The following is a 13,284-nucleotide window of genomic DNA, read 5'->3' on the forward strand; positions in this document are numbered from 1 at the left end:
TTCAGCAGCACACTCTGAACCCTGACCCCTGGCCTGTGACATCATCTATTAGCCTGTGAGAGTCTGGGTGTGGTGCCATCAGATCAGGCTGTGCTTAGTGGTCATGATGCAATGGGTTGTTTTCCGTTCTGTGTGTCAGGGGTACTGAGGTTGTCAGAGAGAATAGTGTTTGTCTGTTTGTTGAAGTGGAAATGTACATCAATGACACGTCAGAGAGGGGAATTGGGTACTAGGCCTGTGTCTGTGACTCAGTGTGTGAATCCTTCCCCCTCTCTCCATGATCTAAACTGACCCACCACCAACAGTGAGGTTTTCCCCCTCTCTGAAGGCTGGGTCTGTCACATTACCCAGTGCTGGTAGAGTTGTTTTATTCATAATGGTTTGGGGTAGTAAGGAGTAATGGCATTCACGCCTGACATAACAATGTTTATTTTTCTCTACAGATGCACACACACGCTCTATAGAAACAGCCCATATAATTTACGGCTCATTCATCACATGATTATGTTTTTGTCACTATGGCATTCTGAATACATAAAATCCCTTCAACCGAATGAACCATACACATACAAATAAAAGACAGTTATGTTTGCCAACCAGCTGACCCACCTGTTAGTGATCTACGAGGGGACTTTATTCTTCCCTCTGCAGACTCCTTTTGCAGGTGCTTCAGTCTCCACTCCAAGTAGCCACTCCCATCTTCTGCATTGTAATAGAGGGCCTAGATAAAGACAGACAAAAAAGAAACAAACCTTTTGTCCACCTGAAGCAAATTCGTTACTGGTGCATGTTAGAATCTGTAAGAAAAGTTTAACAGTTGCAGGGACTGTGTAACGTTTAATACTCCTCGGTCACCTTCACATACACAAAGCCTGATTGATGTCATCTACAGTTACAAGTGACCGAGGAGGAGCATGTAAATAAGAGCAGAGTTACAACTTGAAAAGTGCTGTGTATTCCCTGCTCTCTCCTTGGCTTCGCTGCATTCTAGATTCCATAGCTAGTACAAGGCACACACGCCTAATAAAAGTAACGACAGCTGACACCGTTAACGACATCATAGCTACGCAGGCACACATCCATGACTGAATTCTCAGACAGGACGCAGGTTTAGGTTTTCTATTTAGCTAGCTTAGACGTGTGGCTTTGGTAGCCATCTAGCTAACGTTACTAGCTAGCCAGCCATCTAGCTAAGCAGCCATTTATCTAGCCAAAGAAGCAACTCACATGGGCCAAGGTGGTGTATAGAATGAATGACTGACCTTAACTAGACTATACCCTGAATTTGGTTGGAGTATTCTAGCAAATATTTGTATAACTAACCCTCATTGTTCTATCTGTGATTCTAGTTTGCAAACGTTAATGTTAGCTAGCTACTATAAATGGCCATGCTAGCTAATGTTAGCTATTAGCTAGCTAGCATTAGCTAACTGCTGTAGCTAGCTAAGCTTTACATTTTAGTCATTTAGCAGACGCTCTTATCCAGAGCGACTTACAGTAGTGAATGCATACATTTCATTTCATACATTTTTTGTTCCCGTACTGGTCCCCCGTGGGAATCGAACCCACAACCCTGGCGTTGCAAACACCATGCTCTACCAACTGAGCCACACGGGACCCTTGTTACCCTTGTAGCTAACGTTAGCTATTTGTTAGTAACATTACAAAACATTTGGTGTCGAATTGCCAAATACTTATTGGTTTATTCAACTGTGGTGAAAAATAAATAGGAATTTAGCCGCTTCAAGTACCTACCTTGTATGTCCATTCTGTCAAACTGAGCTAAAATGATTAGCTAGCTAGCTAATGGTAACTACGCTTTGAGAATGGCGCCAAGCCTGGCTTGGTTAAAAAAAAACAGGCTGTAGCAATCGATTGCTAGGTAATAATGAATATTTTGCTTGGAACTAGCTAATGATAAATGATAAGAAGGATACGTCAGTCTAAATGGTTGACTTAGGCCAAATATGAATTTCAAAACCATATTACTTACCTGAATGCAAAGACTACTTCTGTCAGTGTCAACCTGAGTCGAATACGAGGAAGAAAATATAAATGGCGGCAAAATCTAAATTTAAACTACTAATTTGTGGGCGGGATCACATTTACTCTAGAAATACTTATCTATTCGAATTAACTCTTTGTTTTACCTTTGACTCTAGTGGTCACAATCAGTTACTTAATTTCAAAAATAGTTAAAGCTACCCTTTTCGAATCAAATAATAGTAACTCTGCTGTAATGACTCTCCATAATTTGCTGTGTACACACAAACCCCACTGGGCACACACTGGTTAAGTCAACGTTGTTTCCATGTCATTTCAATGAACCAATGTGGAATAGATTGACGTCTATGCCCAGAGTGACAGCACATGCATGCACACGTTTGACTGGGATACTCAGTCTGGGTTACACACACAAGCTCACTCACACCCATCGCTATTTGTTTTTGACACACTATGGTTTTCACACCTCTCTGCAAGGTCCCTGCCGTAGATAGTGTGTTTCACTTTCAGCCAGCCTTACCTGAATCAAAGGACTATGAGTATGTGTAATAATTGCCAATCCGATGTAAAGTTGTATTTATACATCCTCCATTTGCATTTCTCTTGTGATGCGGTTCACAGCTGCACTGACAGATGTGTTGACTTGACAACTGCGTCAGAGTTTTGAATGATCCTTCCCCCCTTTGGTTCAATGCTGACTAAAGACCTAGCTAGCCAGTAACTAGCTAACACTAGACACAGATTAAAGGGGAAACATATAAGTATCTTTGCCATAGTTGCATAGTGTAAACTTTTTGTTATATTTGTTGACACCCTACAGTAAAACACCTTCTCTGATGTCGGTTACAAGGCGGTACGTATTAAAATGAGAGTTAAGGTGATGTCACCTTGTCCATTTAATAATGAATCCAAGTGTTTGACATGGGGAGGGGACCAGTAACTTTATAATCAAACTTTATCAATGTAGAAGCAAAAGTAATTTTTCCTACTTTGATCTGTTTTCCTTCAAATGTCATCGAATTTCATGATAACTGTCACGCCCTGACCTTAGAGTTCCTTTTTATGTCTCTAGTTTGGTTTGGTCAGGGCGTGAGTTGGGGTGGGCATTCTATGTTCCCTATCTATGTTTTGTATTTCGTGTGTTTTGGCCTGGTATGGCTCTCAATCAGGGACAGCTGTACATCGTTGTCGCTGATTGGGAGCCATACTTAGGTAGCCCTTTTTCCACCTGTCTGTGTGGGAAGTTGTTTTTGCATTGCTGTGAGAAGCCTGCGAAACTGTTCTGGTCTGTCTTGGTTTTTGTTGGTTCACTGTTTATATTAAAATATGATGAACCCAACCCACGCGCGCCTTGGTCTCATTCCAACAACGGACATTACAATAACATGATTTTGACTGTTCATGACATTTAAAGATGTTTTCCTGTAAATGGTTTTTGAATGCCTGGTGCTTATCAGGCTGAACATACAGCTGTACTGAGAATAGAAACAGAAGGCGAAAGGCTGCTTGTGGTTTACTGACTCTACAATTCTGCCCAACTTCCCTTCAATAGTTTGCAGTGAATTCTACAAGATGAAAAGTAGAAATGAGTATGACATCCTAGCATTTAAAGCATAGGCCTACTTAATTATAAACATTTCACATTTATATTTTCACAAAGCCAATCAGCCTACTATTTAGCTCGAACACAAGTACAGGTATTCCGACATGGCGACACACACACACTTGGGTGCCTGACTTTGTCTGAAAGTAGGGGTGCAAAGTAATTGAGATGAAACATTTTGAGTACTCTAATGAAAAATTATATATATGTTTAGACCACAAGGCCCCCAAAAAATGTGTGCATTTATTTATTATTTAGCAAATATTTGTCTTACTTTTGAACTCTGCATTGTTGGGAATGGGTTCCTAAATAAGCATTTCACTGTAAAGTCTACATTTGTTGTATTTGGCGTATGTGACCAATAACATTGGATTATTGGTCACTTGATCTAGTCCTATATTCCAACAGTGTGCAACAATACTTAATTTATCATAACCATTACAGATAACAAAACATTATTGCTAAATTGCTCCATATACACTGAGTATACAAAACATTAAGGACACCTGCTCTTTCCATGACATAGACTCACCGGGTGAATCCAGATGAAAGATATGAACCCTCATTGTTATCACTTGTTAAATCCACTTCAATCAGTGTAGATGAAGAGGGGGGTACAGGTTAAAGAAGGATTTTTAAGACAAGTGAGACATGGATTGTGTATGTGTGAATGGGCAAGACAAAAGATTTAAGTGCCTTTGAACAGTATATACTCAGTGTTAATTCAGTCAATAAAAAAAACAAGAGCCATTTAGGATTGATTTATTGAAACCGTAATATCAACTGGTTATATTATATCGTGGAACATGATCTTGAAAAAGGCAGTAACCTCAGCAGTGGCGCTTGCTTGTAGAAGCATGTGGCTGTGCATAGGCATAGCCTTGTTTGGTTAATTTATATGCTCTTATTTTCCAAGCCCTCATCACAGTCAAGACACACCTATTTTATAGTCAAAATACATAAAAAGTTAAAAGTGATGTGCATCTCGCGTATGGAACAGTTATTCTCAAAGAGTGATTGTTTGAAACGGCTCATTATGGCGAGTTTTCAGGGTTACTGTCATGCTCTGACCTAGGACAGCTGTGTTTTCTCTGTTTAGTTAGGTCAGGGTGTGATAGGTGGGTGGGCATTCTATGTTTTGTGTTCTATGTTTTGGCCGGGTATGATTTCCAATCAGAGGCAGCTGTCATTAGTTGTCTCTGATTGGAAGCCACTTAGGCAGCCTGTTTTTCCCTTAGTTTTCGTGGGTAGTTGCTTTTTGTTTAGTTTGCTAACCTGACGGAACTGTTGGCGGTCATTTTTTTATTTTGTCTAGTGTTCGTTTTCATTAAAATATATAACAATGAGCACTCTACACGCTGCGCCTTGGTCTCCTCTATACGACTGCCGTAACAGTTACAAACCAAAATCTGCCTTCTTTTCAATACACAGATATTCGATTGAGTTTATTTTGCTTGTTCTTTGGAATTTTCTAAATGGACAATTACACATTGAACACTGCATGGTGATGAATTACAGCCACAACATATTTTTGGTGAATAGGCCTAGGCTTAATGATTCTGATAAAAGTACGCTCTTTGTCTTTATAATTTGCATATTTTCAGTGTGGAACCTGCCTATATTTAGGGGAGTTAAAGGCTAACCTATTCTAAATGGCACTAGCCATTTGCAAAGTAGCACAAGTGGAAAATAGACTTGACACAATTATTCCAAAACTGCAGCTCATTGTTGGAACACATATAACCCTACTTCAATCAACCAGTCCATTTGGAAGTTGTGCTAAAACTGTTGTCATTTGGCAAGGAATGTAGCTTGTGTATTCCATCAGTTAGATATGTTTTTATAGGTATGTATTTCTGTAGACCCTTGTGTAGGAGCTTGTGTGCAGACTCAGGACAGGTGTGTAGATAGAGCGGTCAGACGCAATTGAGTGAGTGAGACAAGAAGGGGAAAGGGAATTTAGGGAGAAGAACTCCAGGTACAGTTAGGTAGAGGGGAAATTAAAACATGGGTTAGGAAAAAGGGGTTAGGTTGCTGGCAGAGACAATGGGATGAAAGTAGTAAGGGCAGACATTGTTATAGTAGTATGTGATGGGAACAGAAGGGAGGACGTTATGTTGTGTAGTATGAGATTAGGGCATACAGGATTGATTTCCTCTTTGAAATTGATACGAAAACATGGTACTGGAATGTGTAATGCTGTATGGTAGAGGAAACAGTGGAACATGTATTGAAAGGGAGAGGTTGTTTGACAGGGTCAGAGAGGTTGGATGGGAATGGGGATTGGGTGGTATTTTAGGTGGAGGTGATGGGTTTGTAGGGAATTGTTTTATTTTGTTTGAAATTCTGGGTTAGTTAAGAGTAAGAGTATAGACTGGTCGTGAATGGCATCACACTCCAGTAGAGTAGGTGACGGTGCATGCACTTGTCAGTTGGTTGCGATCCGCCAATAACTACACTATCTGACAACAAACATGGAGAACTTTGATGAAAGACTATCAGAAGAAGTTCACAAACAAAAAACATTAAAAAAAAACATAAAAAATAAAAACCAAGTTCACAAATAAAAACCATGGCCAAGACCAAAGGATGTCAGGTACAAGATTGTAGACCTACACAAGGCTGGAATGGGCTACAAGACCATCGCCAAGCAGCTTGGTGAGGTGACAACAGTTGGTGCGATTATTCACAAATGGAAGAAACACAAAAGAACTGTCAATCTCCCTCATCCTGGGGCTCCATGCAAGATCTCACCTCGTGGAGTTGCAATGATCATGAGAACGGTGAGGAATCAGCCCAGAACTACACGGGAGGATCTTGTCAATGATCTCAAGGCAGCTGGGACCATAGTCACCAAGAAAACAATTGGTAACACACTATGCCGTGAAGGACTGAAATCCTGCAGCGCCCGCAAGGTCCCCCTGCTCAAGAAAGCACATATACATGCCCGTCTGAAGTTTGCCAATGAACATCTGAATGATTCAGAGGACAACTGGATGAAAGTGTTGTGGTCAGATGAGACCAAAATGGAGCTCTTTGGCATCAACTCAACTCGCCGTGTTTGGCGATGACCCCAAGAACACCATTCCCACCGTTAAACATGGAGGTGGAAACATTATGCTTTGGGGGTGTTTTTCTGCTAAGGGGACAGGACAACTTCACCACATCAAAGGGACGATGGACGGGGCCATGTACCGTCAAATCTTGGGTGAGAACCTCCTTCCCTCAGCCAGGGCATTGAAAATGGGTCGTGGATGGGTATTCCAGCATGACAATGACCCAAAACACACGGCCAAGGCAACAAAGGAGTGGCTCAAGAAGAAGCACATTAAGGTCCTGGAGTGGCCTAGCCAGTCTCCAGACCTTAATCCCATATAAAATCTGTGGAGGGAGCTGAAGGTTCGAGTTGCCAAACCTCATTTCAGTCATTTCAAAAATGTTTTTGTTCAGTCCTATAAACACTCCAAACAGCCTACCCGACCGCTCGGAGGTGTCCGCTGGGTCCTAAAGCAAACCCAACCTTGTATCAAAAATGCAATTTCAGAATGTGAGGGGGGACATGTCCCCCCCCCGTCCTCAGTGAAAGTTGCGCCCCCGGGTATCATAAATATGGTTTTTATTTGTGCACTTCTTCTGATAGTCTTTCATCAAAGTTCTCCATGTTTGTTGTTAGATAGTGTAGTTATTGGCGGATCGCAACCAACTGACAAGTGCATGCACCGTCACCTACTGTACTGGAGTGTGATGCCATTCACGCTCTTTGGTCTTGGCCATGGTGGAGAGTTTGGAATCTGATTGATTGATTGCTTCTGTGGACAGGTGTCTTTTATATAGGTAACAAACTGAGATTAGGAGCACTCCCTTTAAGAGTGTGCTCCTAATCTCAGCTCGTTACCTGTATAAAAGACACCTGGGAGCCAGAAATCTTTCTGATTGAGAGGGGGTCAAATACTTATTTCCCTCATTAAAATGCAAATCCATTTATACAGTTTTTGACATGCGTTTTTCTGGATTTCTTTGTTGTTGTTCTGTCTCTCACTGTTCAAATAAACCTACCATTAAAATTATAGACTGATCATTTCTTTGTCAGTGGGCAAATGTACAAAATCAGCAGGGGATCAAATACTTTTTTCCCTCACTGTATGTAACTTTCAAAATACAGAAATCATCCCTGTATGATGCATTTTTGCATCATATGGTGCTTAACAGCATCTTATGATACTTAACGCGGCATCATATGATGCAAAATTCATCATACGGTGATGATTTGTATATTTTGAAAGTTACATGTCTTGAAAACTTGATTGCTGACAAGCAAAATATTTTGGGCCTAACGGCTGGACTAATGAAACCAATACCAAAATATAGTTTTTGGGTGGAGTTTTCCTTTAAGTGTTGAGGTGGAGCAACTGAAATGCAAGATTCCCTGTGTCTGTGAGGCGCGCCGTTTGGTGCGACGCAGACATGGTGGCGAGCGTGGTGAAACTGAGAATACACTGTCTGTCCTTTTGAGTTTTGAAGCAGAGTGTTTACCAGATACAGTCATGTTGGAATATGTCAGTTATCCCATGAGAGCTTTTGTGCCGAACCCACTAAGGTGTTTCAGATGCCAAGCTTATGGTCATGTTGCAGCAGTGTGTAGGATGGAGATTCCAAGATGTGAGAAGTGTGCAGGAGGTCACAGGACAAAGGAATGTGTAGTATCGGTGGAACAAACTGTGTGTGTCAATTGTAGGGGGGGGGGCCCATGTTGCTGGGGATCATAAATGCCCGATGCGAGAGAGACAGGTTGAAGCTGCCAGGGTCAGAGTAGAACAGAAGGTCACATATGCTGAGGCAGTGAAGAGAGTATAGGATGATGGGTCAAGGGTGAGTAGTAGACCTAGGCCAATACAGAGTGATACGTATTTGTGCTTCAGTAAGGTTGGCTTCTTACCATTCATTGCCATGATTATTAACTGTACTCCAGAAATTAAACGTAAATCACAGAAAATAGATGTGGTGGCAGCTGCAGAGAAGTACTTGAGTGTAGAAGGTTATAGGGATAAAGAGTTACACGATGTGTTGAACGATAGAGTCCATCCTCCCAGGCCATTGGCCTGGTGTAGGATCAGTTCAGGTCAAAGTAGTGGACTGGGTGGTGATTTTTATTTTATGAAAAAGTGGTATATAGCTGTAGGGTTAGTTGGGGGTGATCGACCACACACTACCGCACACATCTAACCTGTGTGAAATGGCTAGCTAGTGGGGTGCGTGCTAATAGCATTTCAATCGGTGACGTCACTCGCTCTGAGACCTGGAAGTAATTGTTTCCTTTGCTCTGCAAGGGCTGCGGCTTTTGTGGAGTGATAGGTAACGATGCTTCGTGGGAAGCAGTTGTTGATGTGTGCAGAGGTTCCCTGGTTCAAGCCCAGGTAATGGCGAGGAGAGGGATGGAAGCAATACTGTTACATTGGTGCCGTGACCTAGATCACTGGTTGCTGCGGAAAAGGAGGAGGTCAAAGGGGGGTGAGTGTAACCGGTGTGAAATGGCTAGCTAGTTAGCGGGGTGCGGGCTAATAGCGTTTCAGTCAGTGATGTCACTCGCTCTGAGACCTGGAAGTAGTTGTTTCCCTTGCTCTGCAAGGGCCGTGGCTATTTTTGGAGCGATAGGTAACGATTAGAGGTTGACCGATTAATCAGCATGGCCGATTAATTATGGCCGATTTCAAGTTTTCATAACAATCGGTAATCAGCCTTTTTTTATGCCGATTATGGCCGATTACATTGCAAGCCATGAGGAGACTGCGTGGCAGGCTGACCACCTGTTACGCGAGTGCAGCATCAAAAGGACCTTGTGGCTGCAAGGAGCCAAGGTAAGTTGCTAGCTAGCATTAAACTTATCTTATAAAAAACAATCAATCTTCACATAATCACTAGTTAACTACACATGGTTGATGATATTACTAGGATAAATAGCTTGTCCTGCATTGCATATAATCAAAGCGGTGCCTGTTAATTTACCATCAAATCACAGCCTACTTCAACTTCGCCAAACGGGTGATGATTTAACAAAAGCACATTCGCGAAAAAAGCCCAATTGTTGCACAAATGTACCTAACCATGAACATCAATGCCTTTCTTAAAATCAATACACAGAAGTATATTTTTTTAAACATGCATATTTAGTTAAAATAAATGCATGTTAGCAGGCAATATTAACTAGGGAAATTGTGTCACTTCTCTTGCGTTCAGTGCAAGCAGAGTCAGGGTATATACAGCAGTTTGGGCCACCTGGCTCGTTGCGAACTGTGTGAAGACCATTTCTTCCTAACAAAGACCATAATTAATTTGCCAGAATTTTACATAATTATGACATAACATTGAAGGTTGTGCAATGTAACAGCAATATTTAGACTTAGGGTTGCCACTCGTTCGATAAAATACGGAACGGTTCTGTATTTCACTGAAAGAATAAACGTTTTGTTTTCGAAATGATAGTTTCCGGATTTGACCATATTAATGACCAAAGGCTCGTTTTTCTGTGTGTTTATTATAATTAAGTTTATGATTTGATATTTGATAAAGCAGTCTGACTGAGCGGTGGTAGGCAGCAGCAGGCTTGTTCATTCAAACAGCACTTTACTGCGTTTGCCAGCAGCTCTTAGCAATGCTTGAAACATAGCACTGTTTATGACTTCAAGCCTATCATCTCCCGAGATTAGGCTGGCAATACTAAAGTGCCTATAAGAACATCCAATAGTCAAAGGTATATGAAATACAAATGGTATAGAGAGAAATAGTCGACTCATAGTAACTGCAACCTAAAACTTCTTAACTGGGAATATTTAAGACTCATGTTAAAAGGAACCACCAGATTTTATATGTTCTTATGTTCTGAGCAAGGAACTTAAACTTTAGCTTTTTTACATGGCACATATTGCACTTTTACTTTCTTCTCCAACATTGTGTTTTTGCATTATTTAAACCAAATTGAACATGTTTCATTATTTATTTGTGACTAAATTGATTTTATTTATGTATTATATTAAGTTAAAATAAAAGTGTTCATTGTTCATTCAGTATTGTTGTAATTGTCATTATTACAAATATATATATATATATATATATATATAAAAATCGGCCGATTAATCAGTATCGATTTTTTTTGGTCCTCCAATAATCGGTATTGGTATTGAAAAATCATAATCGGTCGACCTCTAGTAACGATGCTTCGTGGGAGGCAGTTGTTGACGTGTGCAGAGTGTCCCTGGTTTGTCCCTCTCCTCGCCCCAGGTAGGGGCGAGGAGAGGAACAGAAGCAATACTGTTTGTTACACACACACAGTACGTGGCGACATGCACAGACAAAATGTGCGAATGTCATGATGCCAAAGAAGAAGAATGCACTGTGCACCCCTACATTTTGGCTGATCCATTTGTGGTGGAAAGAAGTGGGTGTATGGAAAGCAACTTCGCTATATGAAAAGCAAATCAGCTAATTGGGCACATTTGTTGGCACTCAAGAACGTTTTGCTTGGCTGATTGGGCAGCAAGACACTTGTATAGGCCTGCATGGCGACTTCCAACTGGGCATCACAATAGTGTTGCCGGAGGTAGCTAACGTGGCTATTTTTTTCTCTCACAATTGTTTTTCAAGGATAGCAGCCTACCCAAGAAATAACTAACATTAATAACCATCTAGATGTCACCTTTATACATAGCCTACTACTCAATGAAGAGGGCATGGAAGGCGACACAGTGCCCTTAGCTCCTGCATGACAAGAACAGCTGGCAACACATGGGAAGTAGCTACCTAGTAGCCAATATCAGGGTGACAATCAAAGTAAGCACATGCATACAACGCATGAAGCAACAGTACACCCATCCTGAATACTTTTAATAAAAAATAATCAATCATCAGTTTTATAACTGAAATGTACAATTATTTGTGTAAAACTAACTGTGAAATGCGACTCAAACTCATCCCCTGGCTTAAAAACGAATTCCAAACTCTCGCGGTATGGTAGCTCAAATAAGTACAGTTTTTTTTTTTTTTTTATTTTTTTTTTTTAAGTTTGCACAAATCTTTATTTAACTTGCTGTAAATAACAGTAACATGCAAAACATAAACATAACATAACATAACAGCCAGAGGGAATCCAAAGAAATTAGAGAAAAAAAAACAAAAAACTATTATATCAAATCAAATACAGACATATATCGAATACATTTTTTTGACATATTGTTTTGTATACGTTTTAAAGATTCTACGTACTGTTCCAAATCAGATAAAAAAATTAAGAAAAGGGGCTTTTTCTTCATAAATTTTGATTTATGGATAAAAGATTTTCCTAATAAAATAAAGAGATTTATGACATACTCACGTTCAATTGTGGAATCAGTGTAGTAAAATAATATGTCAAACTTAGTAATATCAATGGTTGTATGCAATTTGCGGCTAAGATATAGTTTTACATCAGTCCAAAACACTTCACTATATAAACAATTACAGAATAAGTGTTCAATAGATTCAGTTTCTAGTTCACAAAAACTGCATTCACTGGTAACGTCAAATATATATTTAGAAATCAAGCTATTACACGGATAGCATCTATGGATTATCTTAAAGGAGATCTCCTTTACTTTATTGGTCACCATAAATCTGTGTGGAGTGAGCCAAGCACGGCGCCAGTTTACATCAAACGATGAAGCCCAACAAAATATCGCAGAGGGAATAGACTTCCTGTAGAAAATATCCCTTATTAAACGATTGTTGAATTTCGTATCTAGTAGACCAATGCCATTCACCTGAATATCGCTTACAATCGGAGATATTCCAAAATATGCATTATTCTGAAGTAAAGTTTTTATCCCACTAGGTATAGCTTTAATAACAGTGTCATATTCCTTGCTTGAAACCTCAAAGTTGTATATTTCCATAAATTCTCTCCGTGTAAATAGATTCCCACTGTTATTAACCAATTGGCTGACAAGAACAATGTTTTTCGAGAACCATTTATGGTTAAATAACATCTTATTTCTATGTAATATTGACCCATTGTTCCAAATAAAACATTTATGAGGTGAAAAGTTGTGTTTATACAACAAAGCCCAGCACATTAAAGCCTGTTTGTGAAAAACCGCCAGTTTCACAGGAATTTTACCCACAATATATGGACATTGTAGTAAAAAATTAAGCCCGCCGAACTTCTGAAAAACAAAATGAGGTATAATATTCCAGAAGCTATGAGGATTTTTTATGTACCTTTTAATCCAGTTGACCTTTGATATCTGATTGAAGAGAGTGAAATCTAAGACATTTAGACCGCCATCACAAACCCTGTTGGTGATAACATCTCTTTTTATCTTATGTGGCTTGTTTTTCCATATGAAGTTGTACAAAAGCCTATCTAAGGTACAGCAAGTGGATTTGGGAATGTCAATAGATGAAAAAAGATAGGATGCACGAGATAGCCCCTCAGCTTTGGATAAAAGCACCCTTCCTTGAAGACTTAAATCCCTCCCTAACCATGAGGATAATTTTTTTTGGACAGATTCAGTTACAGGGTTCAAATTAAGATCATTCATAGCCTTAAGATTTTTGGTGATCTTTACACCGAGGTAGGTTACAGTATCTTTTTCAGAGATGTTACAATCTGCTGGCTTGACAGCTCCTTTCACAACAAACAACTCACA

Source organism: Salmo salar, chromosome 29 (genome assembly GCF_965601325.2).
Source record: "Salmo salar chromosome 29, fSalSal1, whole genome shotgun sequence".
Lineage (NCBI taxonomy): Eukaryota > Metazoa > Chordata > Actinopteri > Salmoniformes > Salmonidae > Salmo > Salmo salar.